At 40.2% G+C, this 26,027-nt stretch overlaps 1 protein-coding gene across 1 annotated transcript in view; it reads right to left on the bottom strand.

Moving 5' to 3' along the window:
- Window positions 1-26,027, bottom strand: part of CASC3 (CASC3 exon junction complex subunit) — a 156,257-nt gene that overhangs the window by 49,541 nt on the left and 80,689 nt on the right. The window lies entirely within an intron of this gene.

Here is a 26,027-nt window from a genome sequence, read left to right as displayed (position 1 = left end):
AAAAAAAACACAAAACAAAAAAAAAACCGACGTGATTGGGTTCTCATTATTTGCTTTGTCTCCTTTTCATGTAAATGTAACTAGTTTATATTTGTTTGTAAATGCCACTGATAGAGAATATAGCCAACATGGCTGATGTATATACTCAATATGGATGTATTTAGTTATAGTCACTTTCTAGCCATTTCCTTTTGGTATGTGTGTTTTACTACCAGGCTGTGTTTAGCTATTACTATATTTTCACAGCTTTAACGTCGTATGTCACAAAATTTAAGTTTTGTTACACATGCCTTGCCTACTTTACAAAATGAACTTATTTACTTTCACTGCATAATGTAAGAGAATATTCTAGTATTTGGTGTATATGTGATATGAAGGTATAAAAGCCTGTGCAGAAGGGCTTTCTATTAGACATCACTTTACCAACTGCTGTATTTGAATCTGCTATTTACTATAACCTGTTATTTGCCATTCAAGGAAGAAATATAATAAAAGTAATTGCTTATATCTTAGTGTCTGGGAAGTTCCCGTAACACCACAGAAAATGAGATAAGAAAAAATACTCGAGGTTTCAAAGAGTATGAGTCTGGACTGTAAAAATTTTACTTTTGCAAAAAAAGGTTTTTAAATTATTTTCTATGCAGATTCTTCCTTAAATCAGTCATACAGCTGATGCAATAATAAAAAAACCTAAAAAAAAAACTATGTCTATTTAAGGTATTCCCCCCCCTCAACTGTTTTATAATGTTTAATTTTGAATTATATCATAGATTGGTCACTGCCAATAATATAAATTTGCAGAAGGAAAAAAGGAAATTTATGCTTACCTGATAAATTTATTTCTTCTACGATAGGAGTCCACGGATTCATCCTTACTTGTGGGATATTATCCTCCTGCTAACAGGAAGTGGCAAAGAGCACCACAGCAGAGCTGTATATATAGCTCCACCCTTCTCTCCACCCCCAGTCATTCGACCGAAGGTATAGGAAAAGAAAAGAGGTGCAGAGGTGACTGAAGTTTTGAACACAAAAATATAATCTGTCTAATAGGCCAGGGAGGGCCGTGGACTCGTCGTATCGTAGAAGAAATCAATTTATCAGGTAAGCATAAATTTCCTTTTCTTCTACTAGCTACGACCAGTCCACGGATTCATCCTTACTTCTGGGATACAATACCAAAGCTACAGGACACGGATGAACGGGAGGGACAAGACAGATACCTAAACAGAAGGCACCACTGCTTGAAGAACTTTTCTCCCAAAAACAGCATCAGAAGAAGCAAAAGTATCAAATTTGGAAAAGGTATGAAGGGAGGACCAGGTCGCAGCCTTACAAATCTGTTCAACAGAAGCATCGTTTTTAAAAGCCCATGTGGAAGCCACCGCTCTAGTAGAATGAGCTGCAATCTTTTCAGGAGGCTGCTGTTTCATCCAAAAAGAAAGAGGTAGCCGTAGCTTTTTGACCCCTACGCTTTCCAAAAAAAACAACAAATAGAGAAGATGTTTGATGGAAATCATTGGTCGCTTGCAAGTAAAACTTCAAGGCACGAACCACGTCCTGATTATATAACAGACGCTCTTTCTTAGAAGAAGGATTAGGACATAGAGAAGGAACAACAATTTCCCGATTAATATTCTTATTTGAAACAACCTTAGGAAGGAATCCAGGTTTAGTACGTAAAACCACCTTATCAGAATGGAATATAAGATAAGGCGAGTCGCATTGTAATGCAGAAAGCTCAGAAACTCTTCAAGCAGAAGAGATAGCAACTAAAAACAAAACTTTCCAAGATAAAAGCTTAATATCTATGGAATGTATAGGTTCAAACGGAACCCCTTGAAGAACTTTTAGCACTAAATTCAAACTCCATGGCGGAGCAACAGGTTTAAACACAGGCTTGATTCTGACTAAAGCCTGACAAAAGGACTGAACGTCTGGGACATCTGCCAGACGCTTGTGTAGTAAAATTGCCAAAGCAGAAATTTGTCCCTTTAAGGAACTAGCCGATAATCCCTTCTCCAATCCTTCTTGGATAAAGGACAAAATCCTAGGAATCCTAACCCTACTCCATGAGTAGCCCTTGGATTCGCACCAATAAAGATATTTACGCCATATCTTACGGTAAATTTTCCTAGTGACAGGCTTCCGAGCCTGAATCAAGTTATCAATAACCGACTCAGAGAATCCCCGCTTAGATAAAATCAAGCGTTCAATCTCCAGGCAGTCAGCTGCAGAGAATTTAGATTTGGATGTTGGAACGGACCCTGAATGAGAAGGTCCTGTCTCAGTGGCAGTTTCCATGGTAGCAGAGATGACATTTCCACTAGATCTGCATACCAGGTCCTGCGTGGCCATGCAGGCGCAATCAAGATTACCGAAGCCCTCTCCTGTTTCTGGCAATCAGACGAGGCAGGAGAGGAAAGGGAGGAAACACATAAGCCAGGTTGAAAGACCAAGGTACTGCTAGAGCATCTATCAGTACTGCTTGGGGATCCCTTGATCTGGATCCGTAACAAGGAAGTTTGGCATTCTGACGAGATGCCATCAGATCCAATTCCGGTGTGCCCCATTGACGAATCAATGTCGCAAACACCTCTGGATGGAGCTCCCACTCCCCCGGATGAAAAGTCTGACGACTTAGAAAATCCGCTTCCCAGTTCTCCACTCCTGGGATGTAGATTGCTGATAGATGGCAAGAGTGCGTCTCTGCCCATCAAAGAAGAGAGTCTCTGGTCTCTAGATCCAGATTTATCAGAGAAGATAAATCTGCATAATCCCCATTCCACTGTCTGAGCATGCACAGCTGCAGTGGTCTGAGATGAAAGCGAGCAAACGGAACAATGTCTATTGCCGCTACCATCAACCCAATGACCTCCATACACTGCGCCACTGATGGCCGAGGAATGGAATGAAGTGCTTGGCAAGTAGTTAGGATCTTTGACTTTCTGACCTCCGTCAGAAAATTTTTCATGTCTACCGAGTCTATCAGAGTTCCTAGGAATGGAACTCTTGTTAGTGGAACTAGTGAACTCTTTTGTATGTTCACCTTCCACCCGTGAGTTCTTAAAAAAGTCAACACGATGTCCGTGTGAGATTTGGCTAGATGGTAAGTTGATGCCTGAATCAAAATATCGTATGGTTGCCATCTTTAACGATGGGACACTGAGAAATTTGTTTAGGCATTTGAGATCTAAAATTGGTCTGAAGGTTCCCTCTTTTTTGGGAACCACAAACAGATTTGAGTGAAAACCCTGCCCCTGTTCTAGTTTTGGAACTGGGCAGATTACACCCATGGTATATAGGTCTTCTACACAGAGTAAGAACGCCTCTCTTTTTGTCTGGTCTACAGACAAACGTGAAAGATGAAATCTCCCTCTTGGGAGAAAATCCTTGAATTCTAGTCGATACCCCTGGGTCCCGATTTCTAATGCCCAGGGATCCTGAACGTCCCCTGCCCAAGCCTGAGCGAAGAGAGAAAGTCTGCCCCCTACTAGATCCGGTCCCAGATCGGGGGCTGCCCCTTCATGCTGTCTTGGTAGCAGCAGCGGGCTTCTTGGCCTGTTTACCTTTATTCCAGGCCTGGTTAGGTCTCCAGACTGAATTGGATTGTGCAAAATTCCCCTCCTTTAAAGTTTCGAAAGGAACGAAAATTATTCTGTTTGGCCCTCATTTTAACAGTCTTGTCCTGAGGAAGGGCATGACCTTTACCTCCAGTAATGTCGGAAATGATCTACTTAAGTTCAGACCCGAATAGGGTCTTACCTTTAAAAGGAATAGCTAAAAGCGGGGGGCAGAGCCTGACCGTGCTGGAACATGGTCGCATAGTATGAAAGCTCCGGTACAACTCTTCCCTAACGGCCGGATTAGATTAGATTCCTTAACTCAGCGATACAGCGCCTAAGAAGCTCTCTTGGAACCCTAACGCCTAACGATACCCCAGAGGTGGAGGAAACACATTGGGGGATCCCGACATCGTACCCCAGGTCAGAGGGCCTATAAAACCCCTCGCTCGGCAGCGGCGGCAGCGCATGGCCTATTGATAAAAAACAAAACCAAAAAAACAAACTATCTACTATAGGAGATGTCACAGCCGACACCATGACTATATATTAGAGAACCGCTCACAATAACCGAGCGCAGGCAGAAGAGAGGAGAATCGATCCATGTGGTGAAGTCCCGGTCGCCATTTTTACCCGGGCTGATGTAACACTGCAGATCCAGCAATACACCACTCTATGAGACGCAGAATCAGGCGACTAAAAGTATGGTGAGATACACTATACAATTATACTAACAAGTCACTCATACTACCTAAACCAGAAAGAAGAGATGTAGGCTTTGCTTAATCATACAGCCTATCTATATCAAAGGATGTTAAAGGGAGATATAAGATAGAGAGTTCGAGTAAAGAGAGATTAACCCCCTCATGGCCTGTCATAATTAGAGCAGTCAGAATATTAGCTCAAGCTTTTACAATGGCATAAATGTACTGTCACTAAATCTCTCTATTAAGAGACCAGCTTCCAATATAAATTACATCTACTCTCAAAACAGAAAAACTATAAGTTAACAAAAAGCAAGCCTCCTTATACAATAAGCATTGAAAACAATAGCATATCTTAATAACAGAGAACACCATTATCATCTATAGTAAATTCCTACAATAGTGCACAAACAGCATTCTAGTAAGAATTATGTTGTCGAGAAGGCCTGCGAAACCTGAAAAAACTGGGAAGGACACAACCCAAACAGCATCGGTTTCTACCTTCTTTTCCCCTTCGGAACATAGCAAGATGGATATGTCTTCTCTATCAAAGGAACATTCCCAAGCTTGCTTACCCCGAACACCCGACCACACCACAGATCAATCTTTCCCACAACAACAGCTTACAATACTACAAAGCTGCTATAGTCAAGTTACCATCCAAGTCTGACATAGCTGATCTCAAATCATTCATACAATCAGAAATTTCTACTGTCAAAAAATAAATTAACACTCTGGGCGCTAGACTGGAAGATCTAGAGGACAGCCAAGAAGTTATCAATTCTATGCTAAACACAACAGAAATAGGGTTATCACAGCAAGCTGCCATAGTCCATACATTACAAGAAAAGGTGGAAGATTTAGAAAATAGGAGAAGAAATAATTTAAGGATTCGTGGAATCCCAGAAGACATCTCTACAGAAGATCCCCACTCCTACTTGAGTAGATTCTTTAACTATATCACTAAATCCACCTCTTTCACTGAAAATTCTATAGAAAGAGCCCACAGAGCTCTAAGACCTCGCCCTAACCCTTCTGCTCCACCGAGAGATGTAATCATTAGGCTACTACACTTTAAAGATAGAGAATCCATCTGGACAGCAGCGAGAAATACCCATCCTTTATCGATTCAGGATAAAGACCTACAAATTTATCAGGATTTGTGCCCAGCTACCATCGAAAAAGAAAATCTCTGAGGTTCCTAATTTCAGTCCTTCAGGAGCACAAAATAAGTTACCGCTGGGGTTTTCCATTTAGCTTACTTATACCTCACGCAGGCAAGATGTTGATATACAGAGTCTTCAGACTTGGACACTCTCTCTAAAGCACTAAACCTTACCTTTAATATCCCTTCTTCTCCCGCGGAAGAAGAAGGCCCTACCACAGGTCATTCCAAACACAATTTACCTACAAGATCACATTCGGGATGGACCACAGTGTGCAGAAAATCCAAGAACCTACATCCACCCAATCTGCAAAATCTCCCTCCCTGAGATGTTTCATGAAAAGCAGCGGCATTCTCATCTCGACGACAGATAAGTACTACCCTATATGACTGTTTGGTAAAATTTGTTTCATAAGGAAGAATACATGTGACTGCGATCTACTAGGTGTTTATAGAACACATTAAGTAAGAACTGTTTTTCTAAGATTTCTAAACCAGTCAATCTGTGAAATGCTTTATGAACCCCCTATATGTAGTGACAAATACTATTGTCTCAGAACTTTAGTGTAAATATATAAAGCTCTCTGTAATTAATACTCCCATGGCATGTTGAGTTAATTACAAAATCCAAGAGACATGACTTGAGCTGGACATTTCACTAACTCGAATCGTTTTTATAACCTTCTTTCAACTCACCGATTCTTAACTCATAAGGTTGGAAATATATGTTAGTAAAATGTTCATTTGCTAGTATAGTAACCATACCTGAAATGTTCTCCGATAACCTCTAGTTCTAGGATAATAATAATATACCCTCTAAATATAATATGTATTATAGATCTGATATTATTTATGTGCCGTTAACGACATAGATTGGGTATAACTCAGATTTTCCACTGAACTAAAAGAAGAGCATACCTCCCATGGTCGTGATTTTTTAGAGAATAATGGTTGCTAGCTTAACAGAGCCCCGGTTGTTGGTGGAGAGGGGTCATTCCTCCTCAAATATATCCCTTAAATGAGGAAATGGTTTTTATTTAATTTGTTTTTTTGTTTAAATTTTTTTTATAATAATGTATGTTATTTTTTATTATGTTTTGTTTCATTAAGTTTTATAGTTGTTTTGGACTGGACGATTATGCGATACATGTCTCACATCCTCCATAGAGATTCTCAATTCTACCTCACAAAAATACCTAGGAAGATAGCGGTTAGGACATTTTACACTTTACATGTCTCCACAGGAATCCAGAAAGGGTGATAACAATTTATGTAAGAACTTACCTGATAAATTAATTTCTTTCATATTGGCAAGAGTCCATGAGCTAGTGACATATGGGATATACAATCCTACCAGGAGGGGTAAAGTTTCCCAAACCTCAAAATGCCTATAAATACACCCCTCACCACACCCACAATTCAGTTTAACGAATAGCCAAGCAGTGGGGTGATAAAGAAAGGAGTAGAAAGCATCAACAAAGGAAATTTGGAAATAATTGTGCTTTATACAAAAAAATCATAACCACCATAAAAAGGGTGGGCCTCATGGACTCTTGCCAATATGAAAGAAATGAATTTATCAAGTAAATTCTTACATAAATCATGTTTTCTTTCATGTAATTGGCAAGAGTCCATGAGCTAGTGACATATGGGATATCAATACCCAAGATGTGGAGTCTTCCACTCAAGAGTCACTAGAGAGGGAGGGAATAAAACAAAAACAGCCATATTCCGCTGAGAAAATAATCCACAACCCAAAAATAAGCTTATTTTCACTTTTGAAAGAAAAAAACTTAAATCAAAAAGCAGAAGAATCAAACTGAAACAGCTCCCTGAAGAACTTTTCTACCAAAAACTGCTTCCGAAGAAGCAAATACATCAAAATGGTAGAATTTAGTAAATGAATGCAAAGAGGACCAAATCTGATCAACTGAAGCTTCATTCTTAAAAGCCCATGAAGTGGAGACTGATCTAGTAGAATGAGCTGTAATTCTCTGAGGCGGGGTTTGACCCGACTCCAAATAAGCTTGATGAATCAAAAGTTTCAACCAAGAAGCCAAGGAAATAGCAGAAGCTTTCTGACCTTTCCTAGGACCAGAAAATAAAACAAATAGACTAGAAGTCTTCCTGAAATGTTTAGTAGCTTCCACATAATATTTCAAAGCTCTTACCACATCCAAAGAATGTAAGGATCTCTCCAAAGAATTCTTAGGATTAGGACATAAAGAAGGGACAACAATTTCTCTACTAATGTTGTTAGAATTCACAACCTTAGGTAAAAATTGAAAAGAAGTCCGCAAGACTGCCTTATCCTGATGAAAAATCAGAAAAGGAGACTCACAAGAAAGAGCAGATAGCTCAGAAACTCTTCTAGCAGAAGAGATAGCCAAAAGGAACAACACTTTCCAAGAAAGTAGTTTAATGTCCAAAGAATGCATAGGTTCAAATGGAGGAGCCTTTAAAGCCCTCAGAACCAAATTAAGACTCCAAGGAGGAGAAATTGACTTAATGACAGGCTTAATACGAACTAAAGCCTGTACAAAACAGTGTATATCAGGAAGTATAGCAATCTTTCTGTGAAATAAAACAGAAAGAGCGGAGATTTGTCCTTTCAAGGAACTTGCAGACAAACCCTTATCCAAACCATCCTGAAGAAACCGCAAAATTCTAGGAATTCTAAAAGAATGCCAGGAGAATTTATGAGAAGAACACCATGAAATGTAAGTCTTCCAAACTCTATAATAAATCTTTCTAGAGACAGATTTACGAGCTTGTAACATAGTATTAATCACTGAATCAGAGAAACCTCTATGACTTAGAACTAAGCGTTCAATTTCCATACCTTCAAATTTAATGATTTGAGATCCTGATGGAAAAACAGACCTTGAGATAGTAGGTTCCGGCCGTAACGGAAGTGGCCAAGGCGGGCAACTGGACATTCGAACCAGATCCGCATACCAAAACCTGTGTGGCCATGCTGGAGCCACCAGCAACACAAAAGACTGTTCCATGATGATTTTGGAAATCACTCTTGGAAGGAGAACTAGAGGCGGGAAGATGTAAGCAGGTTGATAACACCAAGGAAGTGTCAGCGCATCCACTGCTTCCGCCTGAACATCCCTGGACAGGTATCTGGGAAGTTTCTTGTTTAGATGAGAGGCCATGAGATCTATCTCTGGAAGCCCCCATATCTGAACAATCTGAAAAAACACATCTGGATGGAGAGACCACTCCCCTGGATGTAAAGTCTGGCGGCTGAGAAAATCCGCCTCCCAATTATCTACACCTGGGATATGTACCGCAGAGATTAGACAGGAGCTGGATTCCGCCCAAGCAAGTATCCGAGATACTTCTTTCATAGCTTGAGGACTGTGAGTCCCACCCTGATGATTGACATAAGCCACAGTTGTGATATTGTCTGTCTGAAAACAAATTAACGGTTCTCTCTTTAGTAGAGGCCAGAACTGAGAGTTCTAAAATATTTATTGGTAATCTCGCCTCTTGAGATTTCCAAACCCCTTGTGCTGTCAGAGACCCCCAAACAGCTCCCCAACCTGAAAGACTCGCATCTGTTGTGATCACAGTCCAGGTTGGGCGAACAAAAGAAGCCCCTTGAACCAAACGATGGTGATCTATCCACCATGTCAGAGAGTGTCGTACATTGGGATTCAAGGATATTAGTTGTGATATCTTTGTATAATACCTGCACCACTGATTCAGCATACAAAGCTGTAGAGGTCTCATGTGAAAACGAGCAAAGGGGATTGCGTCCGATGCTGCAGTCATGAGACCTAAAACTTCCATGCACATAGCCACTGAAGGGAATGACTGAGACTGAAGGAGCCGACATGCTGCGACCAATTTTAAACGTCTCTTGTCTGTTAGAGACAGAGTCATGGACACTGAATCTATCTGGAAGCCTAAAAAGGTGACCCTTGTCTGAGGAATCAAGAAACTTTTTAGTAAATTGATCCTCCAACCATGTTTCCGAAGAAACAACACTAGTTGATTCGTGTGAGATTCTGCAGTATATAAAGACTGAGCTAGTACCAAGATATCGTCCAAATAAGGAAACACCGCAATACCCTGTTCTCTTATTACAGATAGTAGGGCACCCAGAACCTTTGAAAAGATTCTTGGAGCTGTTGCTAGGCCAAATGGAAGAGCAACAAATTGGTAATGCTTGTCTAGAAAAGAGAATCTCAGAAACTGATAGTGTTCTGGATGAATCGGAATATGAAGGTATGCATCCTGCAAGTCTATTGTGGACATATAATGTCGTTGCTGAACAAAAGGCAGAATAGTCCTTATAGTCACCATCTTGAAAGTTGGGACCCTTACATAACTATTCAAAATTTTCAGATCCAGAACTGGTCTGAACAAATTTTCTCTCTTTGGTACAATGAATAGGTTTGAATAAAACCCCAAACCTTGTTCCTGAGGAGGAACTGGCATGATTACCCCTGAAGACTCCAGGTCTGAAACACACTTCAGAAAAGCCTGAGCTTTTACTGGATTTACAGGAATGCGTGAGAAAAAAATCTTCTCACAGGAGGTCTTTCTTTGAATCCTATTCGATACCCTTGAGAGACAATGCTCTGAATCCAATGATTTTGGACAGATTTTATCCAAAAATCCTTGAAAAACCTTAATCTGCCCCCTACCAGCTGAGCTGAAATGAGGGCCGCACCTTCATGCGGACTTAGGGGCAGACTTTGGTTTCCTAAATGGCTTGGATTTATTCCAATTTGAGGAAGGCTTCCAACTGGAAGTAGATTCCTTGGGAGGAGGATTGAGTTTTTGTTCCTTATTCTGACGAAAGGAACGAAAATGGTTAGAAGCCTTAGATTTACCCTTAGGTTTTTTATCCTGAGGCAAAAAAACTCCTTTTCCTCCAGTGATAGTTGAAATAATAGAATCCAACTGAGAACCAGATAAATTATTACCTTGGAAAGAAAGAGATAGTAATCTAGATGTCATATCAGCATTCCAAGATTTAAGCCACAAAGCTCTTCTAGCTAATACAGCTAAAGACATGGATCTAACATCAATTTTGATAATATCAAAAATGGCATCACAAATAAAATGATTAGCATGTTGCAGTAAGCGAACAATGCTAGATATGTCAGAATCCAATTCATGTTGCGCTAAATTTTCCAACCAGAAAGTTGATGCAGCCGCAACATCACCCAAAGAAATAGCAGGTCTGAGAAGATGACCTGAATATAAATAGGCCTTCCTTAGATAAGATTCAAGCTTCCTATCTAAAGGATCCTTAAAGGAAGTGCCATCTTCCATAGGAATAGTGGTACGTTTAGCAAGAGTAGAAATAGCCCCATCAACTTTGGGGATCTTTTCCCAAAACTCTATAGATTTTGCTGGAAAAGGATACAATCTCTTAAACTTTGAAGAAGGAATAAAGGAAGTACCTGGCTTATTCCATTCCTTAGAAATCATATCAGAAATAGCCTCAGGAATGGGAAAAACACCTGGGGAAACCACAGGAGGTTTAAAAACAGCATTTAAACGTTTATTAGACTGAACGTCAATATGACTGGTTACCTCAATATCCAAAGTAATTAACACTTCTTTTAATAAAGAACGCATATACTCTATTTTAAATAAATAAGTAGATTTGTCAGTGTCAAAATCTGAGGAAGGATCTTCTGTTTCAGATAGATCCTCATCAGAAGAGGATGAATTATTATGTTGTTGGTCATTTGAAATTTGATCAGCTAAATGAGAAGTTTTAAAAGACCTTTTACGTTTATTAGAAGGTGGAAATGCAGATAAAGCCTTCATAATAGATTCAGAAACAAATTCTTTAAAATTTACAGGTATATCATGCACATTAGAAGTTGAAGGAACTGCAACTGGCAATGTACTATTACTGATAGAAACACTATCTGCATGTAAAAGTTTATCATGACAACTATTACAAATGACATTCGGTGGAATAATTTCTACAATTTTACAACAAATGCACTTAGCTTTTGTAGAACCCATGTCAGGCAGCAATGTTCCAGCAGAAACTTCATGACGCACAACGTAACGTAAACTTTTTTGGCGCCAAAAATGACCGGAAATGACACACTTGCGTCACTAATCACGCTGCCGTGTGAAAGGTCTCGACGTCACGTATGACCCCGGAAATGACGAAGTTGCGTCAAAAACGTAATTTCCCGCGCCAAAAATGACGTAATAAAGTCTAACATTTGACGCACCCGAGGGCCTAATACCCGCAAATGCAAAAAGTAGTCAAATTGAAAAAGACTAAACCCCAGGTAAGAAATAAATTTCTTAAAGTGTTTATATTCCCAAATATAAAACTGACAGTCTGCAGAAGGAAATACATGAACCTGACTCATGGCAAATATAAGTACAATACATATATTTAGAACTTTATATAATTTGCATAAAGTGCCAAACCATAGCTGAGAGTGTCTTAAGTAAATGAAAACATACTTACCAAAAGACACCCATCCACATAAAGCAGATAGCCAAACCAGTACTAAAACCGTTCTAAGTAGAGGAAATGGTAAATTTGAGAGTATATCGTCGATCTGAAAAGGGAGGTAGGAGATGAATCTCTACGACCGATAGATGAATCTCTACGACATGAAAAAGACCCCCGTTAGAGAAATCATCGTATTCAATAGGTGATACTCCCTTCACGTCCCTCTGACATTCGCTGTACTCTGAGAGGAATCGGGCTTCAACAATGCTGAGAAGCACATATCAACGTAGAAATCTTAGCACAAACTTACTTCACCACCTCCATAGGAGGCAAAGTTTGTAAAACTGAATTGTGGGTGTGGTGAGGGGTGTATTTATAGGCATTTTGAGGTTTGGGAAACTTTGCCCCTCCTGGTAGGATTGTATATCCCATATGTCACTAGCTCATGGACTCTTGCCAATTACATGAAAGAAAACAGGTTTATAAACTGTATATCTATAAACACAAAGGGTCTTAATTCTCCTAGAAAGCGGACGTGACAACCCTAACTGAGTTTAAGCGCAAGCAGGGAGATATTATTTTGCTCCAAGAAACGCACTTCCTGAAAGGAAAAGAGCCAAAAACATTTAATTTCAAGTTTGGTAAGAGTTACTATGCATCTCATCCTCAGAAGAAGATCCAAGGTGTAGGCATTCTAATTAAAGAGGGAATCCTATTTCAAGAAATAACAGTATTTAGGGATAAAGAGGGCAGATACATTTTACTAACAGGCCTGCTTTACGGTATCCCTATTACAATAGTATCACTCTATGCCCCTCACACAAAACAACACTCTTTTCTTAAAAAAAGTGTTGAATACCGTTATAGACTATCAAAAAACAGAATTTATGTTTACCTGATAAATTACTTTCTCCAACGGTGTGTCCGGTCCACGGCGTCATCCTTACTTGTGGGATATTCTCTTCCCCAACAGGAAATGGCAAAGAGCCCAGCAAAGCTGGTCACATGATCCCTCCTAGGCTCCGCCTTCCCCAGTCATTCGACCGACGTAAAGGAGGAATATTTGCATAGGAGAAATCATATGATACCGTGGTGACTGTAGTTAAAGAAAATAAATTATCAGACCTGATTAAAAAACCAGGGCGGGCCGTGGACCGGACACACCGTTGGAGAAAGTAATTTATCAGGTAAACATAAATTCTGTTTTCTCCAACATAGGTGTGTCCGGTCCACGGCGTCATCCTTGCTTGTGGGAACCAATACCAAAGCTTTAGGACACGGATGAAGGGAGGGAGCAAATCAGGTCACCTAGATGGAAGGCACCACGGCTTGCAAAACCTTTCTCCCAAAAATAGCCTCAGAAGAAGCAAAAGTATCAAATTTGTAAAATTTAGTAAAAGTGTGCAGTGAAGACCAAGTCGCTGCCTTACATATCTGATCAACAGAAGCCTCGTTCTTGAAGGCCCATGTGGAAGCCACAGCCCTAGTGGAATGAGCTGCGATTCTTTCAGGAGGCTGCCGTCCGGCAGTCTCGTAAGCCAATCTGATGATGCTTTTAAGCCAAAAAGAGAGAGAGGTAGAAGTTGCTTTTTGACCTCTCCTTTTACCAGAATAAACAACAAACAAGGAAGATGTTTGTCTAAAATCCTTTGTAGCATCTAAATAGAATTTTAGAGCACGAACTACATCCAAATTGTGCAACAAACGTTCCTTCTTTGAAACTGGATTCGGACACAAAGAAGGCACGACTATCTCCTGGTTAATGTTTTTGTTAGAAACAACTTTCGGAAGAAAACCAGGTTTAGTACGCAAAACCACCTTATCTGCATGGAACACCAGATAAGGAGGAGAACACTGCAGAGCAGATAATTCTGAAACTCTTCTAGCAGAAGAAATTGCAACCAAAAACAAAACTTTCCAAGATAATAACTTAATATCAACGGAATGTAAGGGTTCAAACGGAACCCCCTGAAGAACTGAAAGAACTAAATTGAGACTCCAAGGAGGAGTCAAAGGTTTGTAAACAGGCTTGATTCTAACCAGAGCCTGAACAAAGGCTTGAACATCTGGCACAGCTGCCAGCTTTTTGTGAAGTAACACAGACAAGGCAGAAATCTGTCCCTTCAGAGAACTTGCAGATAATCCTTTCTCCAAACCTTCTTGAAGAAAGGATAGAATCTTAGGAATTTTTATCTTGTCCCAAGGGAATCCTTTAGATTCACACCAACAGATATATTTTTTCCATATTTTGTGGTAGATTTTTCTAGTTACAGGCTTTCTGGCCTGAACAAGAGTATCAATGACAGAATCTGAGAACCCTCGCTTTGATAAGATCAAGCGTTCAATCTCCAAGCAGTCAGTTGGAGTGAGACCAGATTCGGATGTTCGAACGGACCTTGAACAAGAAGGTCTCGTCTCAAAGGTAGCTTCCATGGTGGAGCCGATGACATATTCACCAGGTCTGCATACCAAGTCCTGCGTGGCCACGCAGGAGCTATCAAGATCACCGATGCCCTCTCCTGATTGATCCTGGCTACCAGCCTGGGGATGAGAGGAAACGGCGGGAATACATAAGCTAGTTTGAAGGTCCAAGGTGCTACTAGTGCATCTACTAGAGTCGCCTTGGGATCCCTGGATCTGGACCCGTAGCAAGGAACCTTGAAGTTCTGACGAGAGGCCATCAGATCCATGTCTGGAATGCCCCACAATTGAGTAATTTGGGCAAAGATTTCCGGATGGAGTTCCCACTCCCCCGGATGAAATGTCTGACGACTCAGAAAATCCGCTTCCCAATTTTCCACTCCTGGGATGTGGATTGCAGACAAGTGGCAGGAGTGAGCCTCCGCCCATTGAATGATTTTGGTCACTTCTTCCATCGCCAGGGAACTCCTTGTTCCCCCCTGATGGTTGATGTACGCAACAGTCGTCATGTTGTCTGATTGAAACCGTATGAATTTGGCCTTTGCTAGCTGAGGCCAAGCCTTGAGAGCATTGAATATCGCTCTCAGTTCCAGAATATTTATCGGGAGAAGAGATTCTTCCCGAGACCAAAGACCCTGAGCTTTCAGGGGTCCCCAGACCGCGCCCCAGCCCACCAGACTGGCGTCGGTCGTGACAATGACCCACTCTGGTCTGCGGAAGCTCATCCCCTGTGACAGGTTGTCCAGGGACAGCCACCAACGGAGTGAATCTCTGGTCCTCTGATCTACTTGTATCGTCGGAGACAAGTCTGTATAATCCCCATTCCACTGACTGAGCATGCACAGTTGTAATGGTCTTAGATGAATTCGCGCAAAAGGAACTATGTCCATTGCCGCTACCATCAAACCTATTACTTCCATGCACTGCGCTATGGAAGGAAGAGGAACAGAATGAAGTATTTGACAAGAGTTTAGAAGTTTTGATTTTCTGGCCTCTGTCAGAAAGATCCTCATTTCTAAGGAGTCTATTACTGTTCCCAAGAAGGGAACCCTTGTTGATGGAGATAGAGAACTTTTTTCTACGTTCACTTTCCACCCGTGAGATCTGAGAAAGGCCAGGACAATGTCCGTGTGAGCCTTTGCTTGTGGAAGTGACGACGCTTGAATCAGTATGTCGTCCAAGTAAGGTACTACTGCAATGCCCCTTGGTCTTAGCACCGCTAGAAGGGACCCTAGTACCTTTGTGAAAATTCTTGGAGCAGTGGCTAATCCGAACGGAAGTGCCACAAACTGGTAATGCTTGTCCAGAAATGTGAACCTTAGGAACCGATGATGTTCCTTGTGGATAGGAATATGTAGATACGCATCCTTTAAATCCACCGTGGTCATGAATTGACCTTCCTGGATGGAAGGAAGAATTGTTCGAATGGTTTCCATTTTGAACGATGGAACCTTGAGAAACTTGTTTAGGATCTTGAGATCTAAGATTGGTCTGAATGTTCCCTCTTTTTTGGGAACTACGAACAGATTGGAGTAGAACCCCATCCCTTGTTCTCCTAATGGAACAGGATGAATCACTCCCATTTTTAACAGGTCTTCTACACAATGTAAGAATGCCTGTTTTTTTATGTGGTCTGAAGACAATTGAGACCTGTGGAACCTCCCCCTTGGGGGAAGCCCCTTGAATTCCAGAAGATAACCTTGGGAGACTATTTCTAGCGCCCAAGGATCCAGAACATCTCTTGCCCAAGCCTGAGCGAAGAGAGAGAGTCTGCCCCCCACCAGATCCGGTCCCGGATCGGGGGCCAACATCTCATGCTGTCTTGGTAGCAGTGGCAGGTTTCTTGGCCTGCTTACCTTTGTTCCAGCCTTGCATTGGCCTCCAGGCTGGCTTGGCTTGAGAAGTATTACCCTCTTGCTTAGAGGACGTAGCACTTGGGGCTGGTCCGTTTCTGCGAAAGGGACGAAAATTAGGTTTATTTTTGGCCTTGAAAGACCTATCCTGAGGAAGGGCGTGGCCCTTGCCCCCAGTGATATCAGAAATAATCTCTTTCAAGTCAGGGCCAAACAGCGTTTTCCCCTTGAAAGGAATGTTAAGCAATTTGTTCTTGGAAGACGCATCCGCTGACCAAGATTTTAGCCAAAGCGCTCTGCGCGCCACAATAGCAAACCCAGAATTTTTCGCCGCTAATCTAGCCAATTGCAAAGTGGCGTCTAGGGTGAAAGAGTTAGCCAATTTGAGAGCATGAATTCTGTCCAAAATCTCCTCATAAGAAGAATCTTTATTGAGCGCCTTTTCTAGTTCATCGAACCAGAAACACGCTGCTGTAGTGACAGGAACAATGCATGAAATTGGTTGTAGAAGGTAACCTTGCTGAACAAACATCTTTTTAAGCAAACCCTCTAATTTTTTATCCATAGGATCTTTGAAAGCACAACTATCTTCTATGGGTATAGTGGTGCGTTTGTTTAGAGTAGAAACCGCCCCCTCGACCTTGGGGACTGTCTGCCATAAGTCCTTTCTGGGGTCGACCATAGGAAACAATTTCTTAAATATAGGGGGAGGGACGAAAGGTATGCCGGGCCTTTCCCATTCTTTATTTACAATGTCCGCCACCCGCTTGGGTATAGGAAAAGCTTCGGGGGGCCCCGGGACCTCTAGGAACTTGTCCATTTTACATAATTTCTCTGGAATGACCAAATTCTCACAATCATCCAGAGTAGATAACACCTCCTTAAGCAGGGCGCGGAGATGTTCCAATTTAAATTTAAATGTAATCACATCAGGTTCAGCTTGTTGAGAAATTTTCCCTGAATCTGAAATTTCTCCCTCAGACAAAACCTCCCTGGCCCCCTCAGACTGGTGTAGGGGCACTTCAGAACCAATATCATCAGCGTCCTCATGCTCTTCAGTATTTTCTAAAACAGAGCAGTCGCGCTTTCGCTGATAAGTGGGCATTTTGGCTAAAATGGTTTTGATAGAATTATCCATTACAGCCGTTAATTGTTGCATAGTAAGGAGTATTGGCGCACTAGATGTACTAGGGGCCTCCTGTGTGGGCAAGACTGGTGTAGACGAAGGAGGGGATGATGCAGTACCATGCTTACTCCCCTCACTTGAGGAATCATCTTGGGCATCATTTTCTCTAAATTTTGTGTCACATAAATCACATCTATTTAAATGAGAAGGAACCTTGGCTTCCCCACATACAGAACACAGTCTGGTAGTTCAGACATGTTAAACAGGCATAAACTTGATAACAAAGTACAAAAAACGTTTTAAAATAAAACCGTTACTGTCACTTTAAATTTTAAACTGAACACACTTTATTACTGCAAATGTGAAAAAGTATGAAGGAATTGTTCAAAATTCACCAAAATTTCACCACAGTGTCTTAAAGCCTTAAAAGTATTGCACACCAAATTTGAAAGCTTAAACTCTTAAAATAACGGAACCGGAGCCGTTTTTATATTTAACCCCTTTACAGTCCCTGGTATCTGCTTTGCTGAGACCCAACCAAGCCCAAAGGGGAATACGATACCAAATGACGCCTTCAGAAAGTCTTTTCTATGTATCAGAGCTCCTCACACATGCATCTGCATGTCATGCTTCCCAAAAACAAGTGCGCAATAGAGGCGCGAAAATGAGGCTCTGCCTATGATTAGGGAAAGCCCCTAGAGAATAAGGTGTCCAATACAGTGCCTGCCGGTTATTTTACATAATTCCCAAGAATAAAATAATTCCTCAAAGCTATGAAGTATAACATATGCTTATATATCAATCGTTTCAGCCCAGAAAATGTATACAGTCTTAAAAGCCCTTGTGAAGCCCTTTTTTTCTTATGTAATAAAAATGGCTTACCGGATCCCATAGGGAAAATGACAGCTTCCAGCATTACATAGTCTTGTTAGAAATGTGTCATACCTCAAGCAGCAAAAGTCTGCTCACTGTTTCCCCCAACTGAAGTTAATTCCTCTCAACAGTCCTGTGTGGAAACAGCCATCGATTTTAGTAACGGTTGCTAAAATCATTTTCCTCTTACAAACAGAAATCTTCATCTCTTTTCTGTTTCAGAGTAAATAGTACATACCAGCACTATTTTAAAATAACAAACTCTTGATTGAATAATAAAAACTACAGTTAAACACCAAAAAACTCTAAGCCATCTCCGTGGAGATGTTGCCTGTACAACGGCAAAGAGAATGACTGGGGAAGGCGGAGCCTAGGAGGGATCATGTGACCAGCTTTGCTGGGCTCTTTGCCATTTCCTGTTGGGGAAGAGAATATCCCACAAGGATGACGCCGTGGACCGGACACACCTATGTTGGAGAAAGGTGTGCTGCTAATAGGAGGAGATTTCCATTTAACTTTAAATCCTCTACTAGATAGCTCCACACACACCTCTTCCAGTTCTGCAATAAACATTAAAAAAAATCAAACAACATATTAAAACAACGTAAATGTTTAGCCATTTGGAGGACCTTACACCCAGAGTCTACTGATTACACATTCTACTCCTTCCCCCATAAAATATATATAATCGATTATATATTTACAGACATCACTAGCATGAACCTCATAAGATCCGCAGAGATCTTACCTGGTCAAATCATGCGAGTGTGCATTGTGCTTTTGACTGGCCTTCCAAGCCAATGAAACATTACGTTTGGAAACTAGATGAAAGTTTATGGTCTGATCCCACTATTAAACTTAAAGTACAAACTAGGATAGAAGAATTCTTTCTACTAAATAATTACATAGATATATCTCCCCAAAATAATTGGGAAGCACACAAGTGTACTATAAGAGGCGAATTGATAGCACACAAAACATATCTTACCAAATTAAAGCGAGAAGCAGCCACCAACCTTATTAAAGAAATATCACAGCCAGAAGACGAACATAAAAAAAACACAAAAGACGATACCATCCTACAACTCCTACAAACTAAACGCTTTAACTTAGCCACCATTATTAACAAGGAACAGAATAGACGTGCTTTTTCTATATAAACAACATTCCTATATGGATATAAACAAACCAGGTCGGTCATTAGCCAGATATATAAAGAAAAAATGGTTTGTCACACCGGTCAACACAAGCAATAGCAGAAGCATTTAGGGAATACTATCAGAAACTATATAACTTACCTAAACCGACATCTGATACACATTCAAATACCAATACTCGCCAACAGCACATCACGGACTATCTCTCCAAACTACATCTTCCCAAATTAACCCAAATACAAAAGGAAATGCTAGATGAACCTCTCTCACTAGAAGAATTGCAAACAGTGATCAAAAACCTTCCCAACAATAAGTCGCCAGGCCCTGACGGTTTTACTTACAAATATTATTCAATGTTCGCGGAACAACTTTCTCTACATATTTTACAATACTTTAACTCAATTGACTCCGCTCACCCCTTCCCAAAATCGGCCTTAGAAGCCCATATCACTACATTATTGAAACCACATAAACCCTCAGATGTAACTACAAGCTATCGCCCAATCTCACTCCTAAATTCCGACATAAAAATATACTCCAAATTATTAGCAAATAGAATCAATGTTTTATTACCCGACCTTATCCACCCTGATCAAGTGGGATTCGTATTAGGAAGAGAAGCTAAAGACAATACAGTCAGGGCCCTCAATACAATTTTTTATGCACAAGACCAAAAATTGCCGTTAATTATGTTATCCATCGATGCTGAAAAAGCTTTCGACCGCGTAGCATGCGACTACCTCCAGCTCACACTACAGACAATGGGGTTTGGGGAGGGAGTAATTCAAAAAATATTTTCTCTTTACACCTACCCAAGTGCAAAAGTATTAATAAACGGAACCTTGTCTGACTAATTCACAATATCAAATGGGACGAGACAAGGATGTCCACTATCCCCTTTATTATTCGCATGTGTAATAGAGACTTTAGCAGCTAAAATTAGGGAGTCCTAATTGATGACCAAAAATATATTATATCCTTATTCGCGGATGATATCCTATTTACACTTACAAACCCAGAGATATCCTTGCCCTTGTTAATTGGTGAGTTAGATAAATTTTATACCCAATCGAATTTCCTAGTCAACATCCCAAAATCTGAAATACTTAATATTACAATAGATCCCCATAAAAAGAGAACGATTGAAAAGCTTACTCCCTTTAAAAGGAATACACAATCTATCAAATATTTGGGAATTCACCTCGCTACATCTATAGAAACATTATTCCAACTCAACTACGAAAAGATTAAATTTGAATTCATCAGGGACTTATCAAGTTTGAGATCTAAAAAACTATCATGGTTAGGGCGTATCAATCTAATAAAGATGAACATATTTCCTAGGATATTATATATCCTACAGACACTACCAATTCCTTTACCGGAAAAATATATAATCTCTTTACAACGTGCACTCAGTGATTTCACTTGGCACAAAAAGCATCCCAGAATCAATAAAACTCTTATGTCCTTACCTAAAACACTAGGGGGGTTGGGTCTTCCCAACCTAGCCTATTATAGATATGCTATATTCTTGCAAAGAATTATTGATTGGAATATACACAAAAAATTCAAACGATGGGTGGACATGGAACATGGAATTGCCCATTCATCGAACCTTAGTAGGTCATGCTGGGCCATTCAAATAGGACAACACAGGCTCTACACACTCAATCCCATCATATCAGAAACATATAAACTATGGAACAAAATATTGATCCAATTCCCAAATCTCTCTTCAAGACCTTCCCCACTTACTTCCCTGGTGGCAAATGGCTCCTTAAACTTAGGCCCTACTATAGAAAACCATTGTTATCCTTCCCATATACAAGACTTCCCGGTGTGCTGGCTCATACAGAATGAACAAATTATATCACAAGCAGAATACAACAAGGCTTCACCTGCCTGAGTAATTGGTTCACATACCGACAAATTCATAATTTTATATCTACGCATACCCAATCTAATAACATGACCAGACCACTGACCAATTATGAACAACTATGTATCAGAAAACCCCGATACGTCATACACAATCACTAATATATAAGATCTTAATTACCCCATTCCCAGGTCACCCTATTTCATACTTGGAAAGTTGGGAAAAAGATCTAGGAGTAATAATTCCGCAACACATAGGGACGAAGATAATTCGAACAACAACTTCTATTTCTACTGCCACTGTAGAAATTAACCTGAAGTTACTACATAGGTGGTATTACACTCCCCAAAAAATACATCGCTTATACCATAAAACTAAAAATAAATGCTGGCGATGTGGTCATATCAATAGTGGTATGACTCACATGTGGTGGTGGTGGTGGTGGTGGTGTACAGTCATCCAAAACCTTTGGAGATCTGTCATCTCTGAAATTGAAGACATATTAGACCTTCAATTTCCTTTAGATCCCTTAATTTGGCTATTAAACAAACCTCCCAAAATAAGATACAAACCATCCCTTAAATTATTTTTTATTATGTCTAACAGTGTGAAGTTCCTGATAGCTAAAAACTGGAAGTCAACAGATCCTCCCACAATTGAAATGTGGGTACAAAGAGTAACTGAATCAATTCATCTAGAAGAGCTCTACTACCTATAACACGATAGGCTAGACATATACTCAGACATCTTGTCTACATGGGAAACATACCTCAAAAATAGATAGGAATTGTCAATACTCATCATTCTAGGGGATGGAGACAGAGAGAGAGAGTTGTTAACTTGCTCGCCCTTTACCTAAATATACACAACTGAGTGCATGAGATTAAATTTAGGGAATCATGTGAGAGACTACCTAAAATCGCATTATTTAATCTAGTCCAGTCCACTGTTTAAAGTTAAGTTGATTTATTAAAATGAATTAGCTCAACAGTTTGTTTGAAAGTTATTTTGTTTTCAATGTACTGAACATGGAGCTGTGCCTCCAGAAATTGTAATACTTATCTTATAAATCACTAAATAAAGCTAATTTTCAAAAAAATAAATAAAAGGAATAGCTAAAAGCTTGGATTTTGATGACACATCAGCAGACCAAGACTTAAAGGGACATTAAACACTTTGAGATGGTAATATAAAATGATAAACTGTATATATAAAACAACTCTGCAATATACTTTCATTATTTTATTTTGTCCTCTTTGTCTGTAATTCTATTCTGAAATTGTGAGCTTTTCAGCTCCTGTTAGAAATGGAAGTGCAGAACACTATTAAATCCAGCACAACCATTAGCTGCACACTCTAGTGACCTATTTATAAGTGTCTCTAATTGGCCACAGCAGAGAAGGTAACACAAGTTACAACATGGCAGCTCGCAGTGTTTTATAGACACTAAAACTTTACACTTATTTTGCCACTTTTTAAACAACTAATGAAACTTTAAAAAATACATCTACATGTTACTCATGGACTAATCTTTTCTTTGAATGCATCATTCTATCTAGCATGTATTTAGTGTTTAATGTCAAAGGCTGCATTCTTTGCAGCTAATTTAGCCATTTGAAAAGCGGCATCTGTAATAAATGAATTAGCTAGCTTGAGAGCCTTAATTCTATCCAAAACATCATCTAATGGGGTCTCAACCTTAAGAGACTCCTCTAGAGCCTCAAACCAAAAAGCTGCTGCAGTAGTTACTGGAACAATGCACGCTATAGGTTGTAGAAGAAAACCCTGATGAATAAACAATTTCTTTATAAGACCCTGTAATTTTTTATCCATAAGATCTTTGAAAGCACAACAGTCCTCAATAGGTATAGTTGTACGCCTAGCCAGGGTAGAAATAGCTACCTCCATCTTGGGGACCGTCTGCCAAGAATCCCGAATGGTGTCAGATATGGGAAACATTTTCTTAAAAGTAGGAGGGGGAGAGAACGGAATGCCTGGTCTATCCCATTCCTTAGTAACAATGTCCGAAATTCTTCTAGGGACTGGAAAAACAGTGTAAGTAGGGACCTCTAGATATTTATCCATTTACACAATTTCTCTGGTGGGATGACAATAGGGTCACAATCATCCAGAGTCGCTAAAACCTCCCGGAGTAACAAACGGAGGTGTTCAAGCTTAAACTTAAAGGCTGTCACATCTGAGTCTGTTTGAGGGAACATCTTTCTTGAGTCTGAAAGCTCTCCCTCAGACAGCAATTCCCCCACCCCCAAATCAGAACTCTGTGAGGGTACATCGGAGATGGCCAATAAAGCATCAGAGGGCTCAGCATTTACTCTAATACCTGACCTGCTGCGCTTACCCTGTAAACCTGACAGTTTAGATAATACCTCTGTAAGGGTAGTAGACATAACTGCAGCCATATCTTGCAGGGTGAAAGAATTAGACGCGCTAGAAGTACTAGGCGTCGCTTGAGCGGGCGTTAAAGGTTGTGACACTTGGGGAGAATTGGATGGCATAACCTGATTCTCTTCTGACTGAGAATCATCCTGAGACATACTTTTATCACCTAAAATATGTTCTTTGCAATGTTAGGCCCTTTCAGTACATGAGGGACACATTTTAAGTGGGGGTTCCACAATGGCTTCTAAACACATAGAACATTGACTTTCCTCAATGTCAGACATGTTGAAACAGGCTAGTAATGACTACAAACAGGCTTGAAAATACTATTTAGTGAAAAAAAAAAAAAATCTGAAAAACGGTACTGCGCCTTTAAGAGTAAAAAAAGCGTACAATTTTCCCAAAACTGCTATAAAATGTTATAATTAACACAATTTTAGTATATATGTGTTTTATCTTGCCAGCTAAGATTGCACCACAAGTAAGGTATGCTTAACCCTTAATGGAAAAAAACGTTACTCAAAAAAAACACGTTATGAAATTAAACAATCAACCCCCTGCCCTCAGGGGTCTGTTAATTCACTCTGTCACTTCGTTTAGGCCAAATCTTTCAGTTTAGGCCCACCGGAGTTGGAGCTTGCATGTGAAATTCAACTGTGCATCTGAGGTGCGAAATTAGGCCCCGCCCATCTACATCAATGTCTCACTGCCTACTAAAAACCGCTGTAAAGCGGTCTAGAACCTAGCCATGTGGGTTTCCATATACCCAACTATCATAGAAAGCCATGTGAACCCTCCAGTGCCATCAAAAGTCAAAAACGTTTGCACACAAAAAACGTTAAATTGCCCTCCAAACATAAAATCGTTTTGCACAAAAAAACATGCTATCAGTGTCATCCATTTTTCAGCCCATAACATACAGGTCTATCTATCACATGTAGGATTACTGCTTACCCCTTCCCTTATGGGAATACTGTAAGCCAGTTCTGAAATAACACAGTCTCTCCAGAAAAAAATGACTGAACATACCTCAATGCTTGTAGCATGAAAAACGTTCCTCACACTGAAGCTTCTCAAGTACTCTTCAGCCATTCTGTGGGAACTACTCTGGATCTTAGTGACAACTCCTAAGATCATCCGTCTCCAGGCAGAAATCTTCATCCATCTGCCGCCTGGGAAAAAATAGCACTCACCGGTACCATTTAAAATAAAAAATTCTTGCTTGAAGAAAATAAAAACTATCATTTTATCACCTCTTTCACTTTACCTCTTCCTATTACTTAGTATAGGCAAAGAGAATGACTGGGGGTGGAGAGAAGGGAGTAGCTATATATACAGCTCTGCTGTGGTGCTCTTTGCCACTTCCCGTGACAGGAGGATAATATTCCACAAGTAAGGATGAATCCGTGGACTCGTCGTATCTAGTAGAAGAAAAGGCATTTTTATGGTGATTCTCAAAGTTTCACTTAAAGATAAATGGCTAGAATACAAGTAGAGCGCTATTTTAACATGCGCATGTAAAGGGGTGAGCTCAGGGTTTTGCGCAATTAACAAGAGGTTAGACCTCTGGTTAATGAAAAAAAAATTATGCTTACCTGATAAATTTCTTTCCGGACGTCATTCCAATTACTAGTGGGATATTCAGCAGGAGGAAACAAAGAGCACCCCAGCAAAGCTGTTAAGTGTAACTTCCCTTACCCATAATCCCCAGTCATTAAGCCAAAGGAAAATGGGAAAAAAAGAAACACAAGGGTATATAGAGGTGCCTGAGGTTTACTCAAAAAATGCTGCCGAATTATAAATTAAAAAGAGGTCGGGGGCGTGGACTCTCCATGCCCGGAAAGAAAAATGTACCAGGTAAGCATACATTTTGTTTTCTATGGCATGGAGAGTCCACAACGTCATTCCAATTACTAGTGAGAACCAATACCCAAGCTAGAGGACACAGAATAAACAGGGAGGGAGAACAAAGCAGGAGGACCTAAACAGAAGGCACCACCGCTTGAAGAACCTCTCTCACAAGAGACCTCAGCCTAGGCAAAAACATAATTTATGTAAGAACTTACCTGATAAATTAATTTCTTTCATAGTCTCAAGAGCCCATGAGCTAGTGACGTATGGGATATACATTCCTACCAGGAGGGGGCAAAGTTTCCCAAACCCCAAAATGCCTATAAATACACCTTCCACCTCACTCATACCTCAGTTTAACGTATAGCTAAGTAGTGAGGTGTAAAAAGCATACAAAAAGAGGAACTGGAAAAATAATGTGCTTTACACAAAAAATCATAACCACAAAAAAAATATATGGGTCTCATGGACTCTTGCCACTATGAAAGAAATTAATTTATCAGGTAAGTTCTTATATAAATTATGTTTTCTTTCATGTAAGTGGCAAGAGTCCATGAGCTAGTGACATATGGGATATA

Source organism: Bombina bombina, chromosome 1, assembly GCF_027579735.1.
Source record: "Bombina bombina isolate aBomBom1 chromosome 1, aBomBom1.pri, whole genome shotgun sequence".
NCBI classification, from domain to species: domain Eukaryota; kingdom Metazoa; phylum Chordata; class Amphibia; order Anura; family Bombinatoridae; genus Bombina; species Bombina bombina.
The sequence above is the reverse complement of the archived record's forward strand: the minus strand, read 5'-3'. Positions and strand labels throughout refer to the sequence as shown.